The 12,989-nt window shown below is 35.7% G+C and overlaps 1 protein-coding gene across 1 annotated transcript in view; it reads right to left on the bottom strand.

Moving 5' to 3' along the window:
- The window catches only part of GABRG3 (gamma-aminobutyric acid (GABA) A receptor, gamma 3), a 577,857-nt gene that overhangs the window by 381,769 nt on the left and 183,099 nt on the right, over nucleotides 1-12,989 (bottom strand). The gene's annotated exons all lie outside the window — the stretch shown is intronic.

Here is a 12,989-nt window from a genome sequence, read left to right as displayed (position 1 = left end):
GGATTTTTTTAACCCTAGATAGATCTTATGAGTTTGCAAACTATAATTTTTAAAAAGAATTCAGTCTTTTACTCCTCCCAAATATAAGTTTCCACTCTTCCATTCCAGACATGCAGCAATTGAATTCAAGTTACCTGTGCTTCATTCTTTATGGTGCAATACTCTCTACCTGCAAGTGCAAATAATTTTTCCAATAACAGATTCTTCTCTTCCACTTCAGAAATATGATTCTCTGTTGGACTTGAGGCTGGGGGAGGCAGTCTTCATCTCCTGCAGCATGCTTTTAGAAAATAATGTCATTCTGCACATATGTCAGAGGCAGGTAGGAAAATGATGGGAAGAAATGACTGGTCAGGTGTGGACTTCTTCAAAGCATGAACTGCTTAGAAATCAGTTGTGGCAAATAAGCCTGTAAAAGACAGGAAAACACTCCACGCCACTGAATTCTATCTGTAATCATATCTTTAAGTTCCAAATGTTCATGACCCAAATATTTTGGATACCTGTCCCTACTTTTCTTGCTAAGTGCAACTAAAATCCCTGGATATTATATGTAAAACAATCATAAAAGGACTGTGAGAATTAGAGAAGAGGCAGACCAGCTAGGGCATCAGGACCCAAGGGATGACATGGTAATGAGTATCTTGGGTTTTCTTTTCTTTTCTTTTCATCTCAGATTTGGAACTGAAGAAGCTAAAAACTCAGACACACTAATGCATGTGAATTTAAAAAATTCTCAAAAGAAGCCTGCTCTCTCTAGTTAAAGGACAAGAAAAGGGGCATCCTAACAAGACAGAATACTTTTAAACAATAATCACTCTTTTCTAGCTGAACAGAATAGATAAAATGGTGGACCTGCCTTGCTCACAGAGGCTCAGCAAGGAGCCCTAAATTCTACCCTTACTGGGCTACAATAAGGCACCCATCCCTCAACTAAGGTGGTTTCAGAGAGTGCTGATGAGGGAGACAGGAGTTTGATTTCCTCTAAACAATAATGAGCTTCCTCTCCTAATGATATAGTTGGAGACCATGGGAACAGGTACTCATACCTGTCCAGCCAGTGCACTATCTGCAGGAGCCTAGAGGGAAGCTAGAACTCCCTCCCTATCCAGCAATGATTAGGAGACAGCCTCCAAGGGTCAACAGACACAAGGATGGAACCTGGACTTCTATAGCCACCTGGAAGTGATGAACTCCAACCCCCTTTTCACCAGAGTGCTGTTGAAGAAAGCCAAAACAGACAGCTTAAATAAGACACACTGTTGCATAAAATAATATCTGAAATATTCAGGTTTCAACTGAAAAACATTCAGCCCATTCTACCAAGAACCAGAAAGATCTCAAACTGAAGGAAAAAAGACAATCAGTTGACATCTACAAGAAGAGAGAGATGTTAGAATTATGTGGCAAAGATTTTTAAAAATAATAAAAGATAAAAGCAGTCATCACAAAAATGCTTCAACAATCAATTACTAATATGCTTGAGACAAACGAAAAAATAAAAAGGCTCAGCAAAGAAACAAATTCTCAATAGAAGATGCAAAAAAGACCCCAATGAAAATCTTAGCACTAAAAGAGTTGGTGACAAAAATAATTTTTAAAAACTTTCATTAGTGCATTCAGCAGCAGAACTGAGGAAAGAGGAAAGAAGCAGTGGAACTTAATATAAAACAACAGAAACTGCACAATCTGAAAAAACAGCAAGAAAATAGACTGAAAAAATAAACAGAGTCTCAGAGACCAGTCAGACAAAAGATCTAGTATTCGTGTCATGGAAGTCCAGGAAGAATGGAAAGAGAGTAAGGATGAAAAAGTACTAACCAATTGACAGAAAGTGTGTCAATTACAGGAGAATTCTACCAAACATTAAAAATATAATTAATACAAATTATATGCAATCTCTTCCAGAAAACAGATAAGGAAGGAACATTGCTAAATTTAATTAATTTTATGAAGCCCCATCATCCTGGTATCAAAACAATATAGACAAGGACAAAAAAAAGTATAAACCAATATTCCTCATGAATATATGTGCATAAACCTTAAAGATACATATTAACAAACAGAATTCAGCAACATATAAAAAAATTATATACAATGATCACATGGGGTTTATTCCAAGGATTCCTGGCTGGTTCAATATTAAAAAAATCAATCAATATAATCTTCCACATTAACAGGCTTTCTGATTGGATCAGTCACAATGCAGAGCAAGTATCAAACAAAATGCAACACCCATTCTTAGTAAAACTTCTCAGCAAACTGAACAGAGGAGAACTTCCTCAACTTGATAAACATCTGCAACATACAGGAACATTCCAGGTAATGGTGAGTTACTGAATATTCCCCCCTTGAGATCAGTAGCAATTCAGGGATGTCCTCATTCATCATAGTACTAGAAGATCTAGCCAGTGCAATGAGGCAACAGAAAGAAATAAAAGGCACTGAAAAAGATTCTCTGCTTGACCAAAATTTAGTCAGCCTGAAGATACAGGGCCACTAAAAGACAAATTTGGTCATAAGATAATAGAACTTTCCCCCCTCACCATGCCATACCACATATCAACAGGGCTCCAATATAATAAATGACACTAATTTGCAGCTAAAAGACCTGCAAGGTACAGATTCTATATGAGGAGGGATTCTTAAGGAAGCCACAGGAAAGGGAGGCAAAAATAAAGAACTTGGAGTCCCTGTTACCTATACTGCAGCAAATACTAAGCACAGCCCAACTCCTAGTAAGGTTAACATAAAGCCTCACACAAATGGCCTATTTGCCTCACTTCCTATTACTGGTGTATCATGTCTTCCTTTCACCTAAAATTTACAAGTGATGTCAAAATGCAAGAGAAAACACAATCTGAAGACAGAAAGCAAGCATCAGAGTAGACTGATTCAGATATGACACAGATTTTGGAATTCAGAGAATTTAAAATAGCTACAATTAATATAAGGGACTCTAATTAAAGAAGTACACAACATACTAGAACAGATGGGTAATGTAAGCAAACTTCAGAATACCAAAGAATAAGAGAAAATACTGAAAGAAGCCAGAAGACCGAAAAAAAAAAATGTCGAGAATATATATGTTGAAAATCACAAAATGCTGATGAAAGAAATCAAAGAAGATCTAAATAAAAAGATATTCCATGTTCACGGATTAGAAGACTAAATATAGTAAAGATGTCTTTCCAAACTAATGTGTTAAGTTTAACACAAATTGTATAAAAATTATTTCAAAATATTGTGTATATAGAGCTACAATTATTCTAAAACTTATAGGTAAAAGCAAAGTACCTAAAACAATGCTGAAAAAGAAGAGTGTGGGAAGAATCACCCTACCAGATACTATAGCCTATTGTATAGCTACAGTAACCGACACTGTGTGGTATTATCAGAGGGACAGACACATAGATCAATGGAACAGAACAGAGAACCTAGAAATTGCCCACACAAAAATAGCTAAGTGATTTTTTTATAAAGAGGCAAAGACAACTCAATGAAAAAAAGATAATCTTAATAACTATCTGAAATAATCAGATATTCATAAGCAAAAATGTGAAACTTGACTTACACCTCAGATCTTATACAAAAATTAACTCAAAAACGATCATAGATTTAAATGTAAAACTATAAAAGAAAAATTGAATTGTAAGATACTCCACTGGTATCAAATAATTGCTGAAAAGCACTTACAGAAATCATATCTAGAATATGCAAAGAACAAAATGATTTTTCATGTTGTAAAAAATCCAGTTAGAAAAAGGACAAAAGATATGAAAAGACATTTAATGCTGATGAAAAAATCAAAGAAGATCTAAAATCACCGAAAGACAGATGGTTTTTATGACTTCAACAACTCAACGTAAGACAGATCTGAATTCTCTGCAAATTGATAGACAGGTTTAATTAAAATTCTATCAAAATTCCAGCAAGCTTTCTGTAGAAACAGAGACGATCACGCTAAGTGGAGATTTGCAAAAGAACAGGAATAGCAAAACCAATTTTTAAAAATTTTTAAAAAGTAAGGTTCAATTCTTGAACCTAATTCAAGAATTATAAATACCTATGGTAAACAAAAGCTTGTGGTACTGGTGGAGGAAAACAATGGATAAATAAAACAGAATAGAGAACCCAAAAAGACCTCCATCCACAAATATATGCCCAACTCATTTTTGACAAAGGCATAAAAGAGACTCATGGAGGAAACAAATTGTGCTGGAAAAACTGGACATTCATTTTTTTAAAAATTAACCTTGACCTATATAAAAAAATAATTCAAAATGTATCACAGAATTAATAAAACTACAAAACCTTTAGGAAAACTACGGGAGAAAATATTTGCAATTTAGGCCTATAAGAAAAAGTCTACTGTCTCTAAAAGCACGACCCATAAAAAGATAAGTTAACAGGTTAGACTTCATCAAAATTAGAAAATTTGCTGTATGAAAAACTTTGCTAAGAGGATGTCAAGACAAGCTACAGACTGGAGATATTTGCAAACCACATATCCAACAAAGGACTAGGTACCTAGAATAGATAAAGTGTTCTCAGAACTTAACACAGCGCCCAAAAGGGCTTCAACCAAGGTGTCGTCTAGACCGTGTTCCTTCTGGAGGTGCTAGGGGAAATTCTATTTCCTTGCCTTTTCTGGTTTTAGAGGCCTCCTGCAGTCCTTGAGTCAGGGTCTCCTTCTTCCATTTGGGTCCAGTTAATCTAACACAGAATCACTCTGGCCTCTGCTTTCCTTTCACATTGATTTTTCTGACTCTCCTTTTACTCTCTTTCCCTGATAAAGACCCTTGTGATACGTTAGGTCAACCAAGAAATTCAGGGTCATGTTTCCATCTCAAGATTCTTAACCAAATCACACCATCAAAGTCTTTTTTTCCATATAACACAAGACATTCACAGGTTCTGATGATCAGATCATGAACATCTTTAGGTAGGCTATTATTCTGCCCACCACACTATGGAATACTACTCAGCAATAAAAAGTAACCATCTATTGATATTCACAATAACCTGGATCAAGCTCCAGAGAAAGATGTTGATTAAAAAGGAACAGTCCCAAAAGATGGCAGTCTGTGTAATTCCCTTTGTGTCATATTCTTTAATTAACAAAATTAAAAAATGGAGGACAGATTAGTGGTTGCCAGGAGTTAAGCAGGGAGTGAGAGCATAAAGGAAATGTTTGTGGTCATAAAAGGGCAACATGACAGACCCTGCAGTGAACAGGATCTATCTATCTTGACTTTACCAACGTCAACATCCTAGTTGTGATACCGTAGTATAGTTTTGAAAGATGTCATCATTGAGAGAAAGTGGGTAAAAGCTACAGAGGAATCCCTGTATCATTTTTCGCTTCTGTATATAAAGCTATAGCTATCCCAAAATAAAATGTTTAATTTTTACAAACCCATCTCAGCTATCTTGGGAAAATCAGTAAATCTGGAAATGAGATGTTTTGCAGGATTTCTTCATCATTACCTGAGCACCCAGTAAAATCCCTGCTCAACTCCTCCCTCTGAGAACTCACAGTCAATTCAGCAGCTTGACCACACTCCCTCTTCTCTAAAGTGCCTGTTCCTTTCCAGGTATCCCCCATCCTCCTGCTACTAAAGACTGCACTTAACAGAGTCAGAAGAGTAGGCTGTAAGTAGTCAGGCTGAAAACTCAGGTCCCTCATCTGCACTCTGCCGGTAACAAATTGTGTGAGGTACTTACGAATGGTGAAGTGCACAGGTAATTCACAAAGTGCCTTCTCATAAGTGAGTAGGAGTTACATGGAAAAATGGCAAGGGTTAGTAGCAAAATCATTTTGTATTTTCACTGGGATTAGTGTAGTTGACAGAAGTTGTTGCGAGTGCCCTAGAGAAGAACAAATGTGTTTTAACAGCATTTCCAAAATTATTTGACAACGGAAGCCAGCCAGCCCCCCTTCACATTTTTTTTCATGGAAACATCTTGTTAACTATTGCCTATGGAATACATTTTGAGAAATGTTGAACTAGATAAAATAAAAATGTGTTAATATTGCTTTATAGTATACAGGCATTTTTTAATTCTTAAAGTAATACTTGGTTGTAAAATATTCAAACACTACACAAGCACAATAAGGTTCAAAATGAAAACACCCATTTTGCCACTTTCACTCTCCAAAGGAAAATGACTTTAATGGTTTGGTGTAAACAGGTTCACATTTTTTCCTCTGTATTTAAAAATATATCATTTTATAATTAGAACAAAAAATAAATGTGATAAAAAGGAAAGAAAGAAGGTCAACTCTTCCTATTTCCAAAAGAAACATCTAAATGATGGTTATATCACATCTGGACACCTTTAGGAAGGAAGAGTAAGGGGTAGTTATTGAGTTTCTAACATTATCTCAGGTTACTCTTGTAAGAAAGATATTACACTTACTTTACGCACCGTAAATCTGAAAATCAGAGATTAATCTACTTGCCCAAGATCACACAGTAGTAATAAATGTCTGCTTAGTATATGTTAAATTCTAAACCAAGCACTTAAAACTTTATCCTTTTGAGTATTTACGGCTAGCTTCTAAGGTAGGTGCTGTCCGGATGGTGCTTATCCTTGTTTCAAATGAAACAAAAGCCTAGAGGAAAGCCAGACTACTTTTCCCCAGTAAATTATCTTGAGCCCTTGTCAAAAATCAAGGTGTTGGCAGGGTTGTCCTCCTTCCAGAGGTTCTACAAGAGAATCTGAGATGTGATATAACCATAAATGTAAGAGTTTATTTCTGGATGTTCAATTCTATTCCATTTATGCATATGCCTATCCTTATACCAGCATCACATTGTCTCAACTGCAGTAGTTTTGCAGTAGATTCAGAAAATGCAAATTGTCAATCCTCCAACTTTGTTATTTTGCAAGACTGTTTTTGCTATTATGGATTGCTTACAATTTCCATACACATTTTTGGAGTAGCTTGTCAATTTCTGCAAAAAAAAGAGGCTGAGATTTTGACGGGGATTCTACTGAATCTAGATCAATTTGGAGCTATTACCATCTTCACAATGTTAAGTCTTCCAGTCCATGAACATGAGTTGTCTTTCCATTTATTTAGATTTTTAATTTGTTTCAATAATACTTTAGTTCCTAGTATATAAATCTTTTATGCTTACTTTGTTAAATTTATTCCTGAATATTTTAACATTTTTGATACTACTGTAAATGAAATTATTATCTTAATTTTCAGTGTTCATTGCAAATGTATAAAATTCAATATGTTTTGTTTATATTGATCTTGTATCCTGCAACTTTGCTGAACTCATTCATTATTTTAATGTCTTTTGGAGGGGGTAGATGCTTTTAATTTTTTATATGCAAGAGCATGTCATCTGCAAATATTTACTTCCTTCTTTCCAAAAATAGGACTTTTATAATTTTAATTATTAATAGATGCCTAACTGCACTAGGTAGAACCTCCAATAAAACTATGAATAGAAATGGTGACAGCAACATTCTTACCTTGTTCCTGATCTTAGGATGGACACTTTTAGTCTTTTATTATTAAGTATGATGTTAGTTGTGGATTTTTCATAGATTACATTTATTGGGTTAAGAAGTTACCTTCTGTTCTTAGTATGTTGGATGTTTATATCACGGAAGAACGCTTAATTTTGTCAAATGTTTTTTTCTGCCCATAGCGATGATTGTTATTTTTGTGCCTATTCTATGAATACAGAGTATTACATAGAATGATTTTTTTATGTTGAACCATCCTTGCATTTTTTAGATACTACTTGGTCACTGGTGTATAATCAATATTGTACGTTGCTGGATTCAGACTGCTTGTGTTTTGTTGAGAATCTTTGTAACAGTATTTGTATTTGTATGAGGTGTTGATTTGTAGTTTTCATTTTTTGTGATATCTTTGGCTTGGAGATCAAGATAATATTGGCCTCATACAATTAGCTTGGAAGCATTCCTTTCTCTTCAATTTTTAGGAAAAGCTTGTCAAAGAATAGTGTTAAGCCTTGTTAAAAGGTTTGGTAAAATTCACTAGCAAAGCCATTTAGGTCTACAGTTTACTCAATGGTAAGATTTCTGGTTACTAAAATAAACCTCTTCATGTTATGAGCCTTTCTAGATTTTACTTTTTCTCCATTCAGTTTTGGTAGTTTGTGTCTTTCTAGAAATTTGTTTATTGCATCTAATTAAGATTAATAAATTAATTGCATCTAATTTAGGTGATAATCTAAATATTATAGATTATAATCTAATAATCGAAGTATTCCTTTGTAATTCTTTCACCCCCCTCCATGAAGTTAGTAGTAGTGTCTCCTCTTTCATTCCCTAATTAAGTAATGTGCATCTACTCTCTTTTTCTCTTGATCGGTGTAGCGAAGAGTTTGTCAATTTTGTTGATCTTTTCAAAAAACCAACTTTTGGTTTTGTTAATTTTTTATTGCTTTCTGTTCTTTTTTCATTTATTTCTCATGTAATCTTTATTATTTCTTTTTTCTGCTTGCTTTGGATTATTTTTCTCTTCTTTTTCTAGTTGCTTAAGGAGAAAGGTAAAGTTATTTATTTGAAATCTTACTTTTTAAAAATAGGCATTTGCAACTATCTATTTATCAAGCACTTCCGTTGCAGCATCTCATAAGTTCTAGCATATTGTGTTTCTGTATTTTTAAATTTCAAAGTGTTTTCCAATTTCCTTATGGTTTCTCATTTGACCCACTTGTTATTTTGGTGTATACTGTTTAATTTTCACATATTTGTGAATTCTCCAAATTTCTTTCTGTTGTTGATTTCCCATTTCATTCCATTTTGAATGGGAAAGACACTTAGTATGTTTTCAATTATTTCAAATTTCTTAAAACTTATTTAATGGCATAATATACAATTGTGTCCCCCACTCACCCAGAGAATAAAGGAGAATTACAATACACTTGAAAAGAATATGTATTCCACTGTCATTGGGTTGTACAGATGTCTGTTAGGTCTAGTTGTTTTAGAGTGTTGTTCAAATATTCTATCCTTGTTAATCTTCTATCCTTGTTCTTACTAGTATTGAAACTGAGGTATTGAACAAGTCAACCACTATTTTAGCATTATCTATTTCTCCCTTCAATTCTGTCCATTTTTGCTTCATATATTTTAAGGCTCTCTTGTTTAGGTGCTTGTAAGTTTATATTTATTATGTGTTCTTGATGAATTGACTCATTTCTCATCATATACATTAACATTATATACATTAACATTATACACACATATAAGATATATGTATATCTTTTTTGCCTCCTGTAGTGTTAAAGTCTACTTTGCCCAATATTAATAGAGCAACCCCAGCTCTCCTTTAGTACTGTTGCCAAGGTACATCTTCCTTCTGTCCTTCCATTTACAACTTATTTGTGTCTTTGAATTGAAACCGTCATTCATAAACAACATATATATGGGTCATATTTTTTAAAAGCCATTCTGCCAATCTCTGCCTTTTGGCTGCAACATTTAAACTATTTACATTTAATGTAATTATGAATAAGGTAGAATTTATATCTGCATTTTGCTATTTATTATATATCATGTCTTTTTTGTTCTATTCCTTTACTATTGTCTTCTTTTGTGTTAAATTAATATTTTATAGTGTATCATTTTAATCCCCTTGTATTTTATTTTACTACATTATTTTTTAGTTATTTTCTTAGTTGCTGCCCTGGGAATTACAAATAACATCTTAATTTACAATAACCTAGCTCGCATAATCAACATAATTTTAACAATTTACAAAACCTTTGCATTATACAGCTCCATCCCTCTTTTCTTTTCTGCTGTTATCATACCAACTCAATCATTTTACATTATGATGTCCATCAACAGGGAATGTAATTGCTGCTTTATGCAGCTGTTTTTAATTTTGATAGGAGAAAAAATAAAACAAATAAGAATAAATTCATATGGTGGGGGAATTGTATTTACCTTTTTTAGTTACCTTTACTAGTTTTTGTCATTGTTGTTTTTGTTTGTTTGTTTTTTTGAGACAGAGCCCAGGCTGAAGTGCAGTGGCACGATCTCAGCTCACTGCAAGCTCCGTCTCCTGGGTTCCCGCCATTCTCCTGCCTCAGCCTCCCAAGTAGCTGGGACTACAGGTGCTTGCCACCACACCCAGCTACTTTTTTGTATTTTTTTGTAGCGATGGGGTTTCACTGTGTTCGCCAGGATGGTCTCGATCCCTTGACCTCGTGATCTGCCAGCCTCAGCCTCCCAAAGTGCTGGAATTACAGGCGTGAGCCACCGCGCCCGGCCCTTTTTAGTTCTTTATACATGGTTTTCTTAGTTTGTAGAATGTTCTTAAGGGCTGATTTAAAGTCCTTGTCTAGGGAGTCCAATGACTCAACTTCCTTAGGGACTGTTTCTATTGACTGTTTTTTCCCTGCATATGGTTCATTCCTTATTTTTCCTTAGTTTGTCTCACAATGTTTGGTTGGAAACAGAACATTTCAAGTAACATAATGTGGCAAATCTTGTGGTATCAAATTCCTTTTTCTCCCAGGGTTTGTTGTTCCTGTTTCTTGTTGCTGTATTTGTTTCTGTTTGTTTGTTAATAGCTTTTCTGAACTAATTCTGTAAAGGTCGTATTCTTTGTTATGTGTGGCTATTGACACCTTAGCTAACTAAGTTAGTGGTTGGGCAGAAATTTTCTTAAATGCCTAGAAGTAATAAATCTCCCAGCCTTTGCCAAGTTGCTCTGTGTACCCTTTTCGGGAATACACCTTCAATTCTCACATAGGTATGTTACAATTCTGTATTAGCATTCACTCAGCATTCCAAGGTCAGTCATAAGTGAGAGCACAGGGCCTTCTTAGGGATTTTCTGGGTGTGCACATAACACTGGGCATGCCCAAAGCCCTGCACATATGCCACATACGTAAACTTCTAGATCCCCAGGAATATGTTCTTTCTTTTCAAAGACCCCTTATGCACATCTCACTCCTCAGCTTTTCCTTTGAATTTTTTTGGTTAGCTTTCTCTCCTCCAACTTGTATTGCCATCTAAGGCAGGTGTTGTGACAAATAATTGTTTTCAACAAGTACTCCTGAAGAAAAGACTGTTTGTACTTGGAGAGTGCTGATTCAGGTCAAATAAAGACATGCCCTTTGAATGGTGGCTTCCTGGGAACTACCAGACAGTTTGAATAATGACAATTCTCTAAGAATGTTGCTTTAGGGGAACTACAGACCCATGCTTCCTCCTCCAGGGGCTACTAGGCTGCTGATTTTCAGCATGATTTGTGGGCTGCTGGTTTTCAACGATATCTCAGAGCTGGGGAGGGGGTCATGAAAGTGAGGGAAGTTAAGACGCCACACAGTCACTGTCCTTCCCAAGACTGAGATGTTTTACTTGAATAAATGCTACTTAGATTATTGCAAGCCTTTAGTCAATTTCCAAATTTTTGAAAGGATGATTTGCCAATTGTCGTTAGCATTGTCATTGCTTTTTTGGAAGAGTATCTTAATTATGTGGGTCTTGACTCCTCTATTCTTCTTACCAACTGTTAGGGTTCTTAATATTTCATAAAGCTTGTTAATGGCAATCTGGGTTGTGTTAAAATATCTTCCAAAAAGTAACAAAATATTGTCTTATCTTTCATCTGAGAAATAAATTTCCCCTTTTCTAGTTATTTCTCTACACTATGAAGGTGTATTTATCTTCATCACACCAAACCTCAAGGTCAACAAATTTATGAATTGATTGAGAGAGGGACACAAAAACATCCAAATCAGTTTTTTAGAAGAACCCAATGCTGGTTAGCAACCCAACTTGTTATTTTAGAAACAGTCATTTCAAAGTGAATCATATAACATTTTACATTATTGTTATGGTCACTCCCCCCAAAACATCCTTCCAGCTTTAGCAGAATGTCATTTTTCAAGTCTATAGAAAATATATACTCGCAGCTTTCCACAGCATCATTTCAAATGCTATTGAGAAATATCACCCTGTCACCTGGGCTTTTCCATTTATTGAGAATTGAGAATGTATGACTTGATTTGCTTTTCTCTGCCAGCATTCTTTGGTAAAATTTTCATTTGATAAATAAAATAAATGTCAACCTGTGAGAATAACTAACAAGCATTGCTGAGACAAATCTAATCTTTACGGCAGGGTTGCACTACACTCTCTTGTTGCTTCTTATAAAAAAACCCGGCCAGATACGGTAGCTCACACCTGTTATCCCAGTGCTTAGAGAGGTTCAGGCAGGAGTATTCCTTGAGGCCAAGAGTTCTAGACCAGCCTACACAACACAGTGAGACCCCCATCTCTACAAAATTTTAAAAATTATCCAGGCGTGGTGGCACATGCCTGCAGTCCCAGCTACCGGGGAGGCTAAAGTGGGAGGATCACTTGAGCCCAGAAGACCAAGGCTGCAGTGAGCTATGATTGTGCCACTGTACTTTAGTGCAGCAGTGAGACAGAGTGAGACACTGACTGTAAAATAAATAAACAAATACATAAATAAATCCCAATACTCATCCTACCAGCTGCAGCAGCTCATGCTTGTAATCTTAGCATTTTGGGAGGCTGAGGCAGGCAGGTCACTTGAGCCCAGGAGTTTGAGACTAGCCTGGGCAACACGGCAAAACCTCATCTCTACAAAAGCTACAAAAATCAGCCAGATACGGTAGCGCACACCTGTAGTCCCAGCTACTGGGAAGGTCATACCACTGCGCTCCAGTCTGGGCAACAGACAAGACACTGTCTCAAAAAAAAAACAAAACGAACAAACAAACACATCCTCAGTAACCCTTCCCTGTGAACATGAAGGGATAAACTGAAGTGGTAAAGCACACTGGTGTGTAGGGAAGACTGACTTGCCCAAAACACTGCCATTTAAATTTGACCAAGGGGAAAGTCATGCACAGTAAACTCATTTGAAGTGTTCACGGTTTGGCTCTGTGTCCCCACCCAAATCTCATCTTGAATTGTACTCCCAATTCCCACGTGTTGTGGGAGGGACC

Source organism: Mandrillus leucophaeus, unplaced genomic scaffold, assembly GCF_000951045.1.
Source record: "Mandrillus leucophaeus isolate KB7577 unplaced genomic scaffold, Mleu.le_1.0 Scaffold227, whole genome shotgun sequence".
NCBI lineage: Eukaryota > Metazoa > Chordata > Mammalia > Primates > Cercopithecidae > Mandrillus > Mandrillus leucophaeus.
The sequence above is the reverse complement of the archived record's forward strand: the minus strand, read 5'-3'. Positions and strand labels throughout refer to the sequence as shown.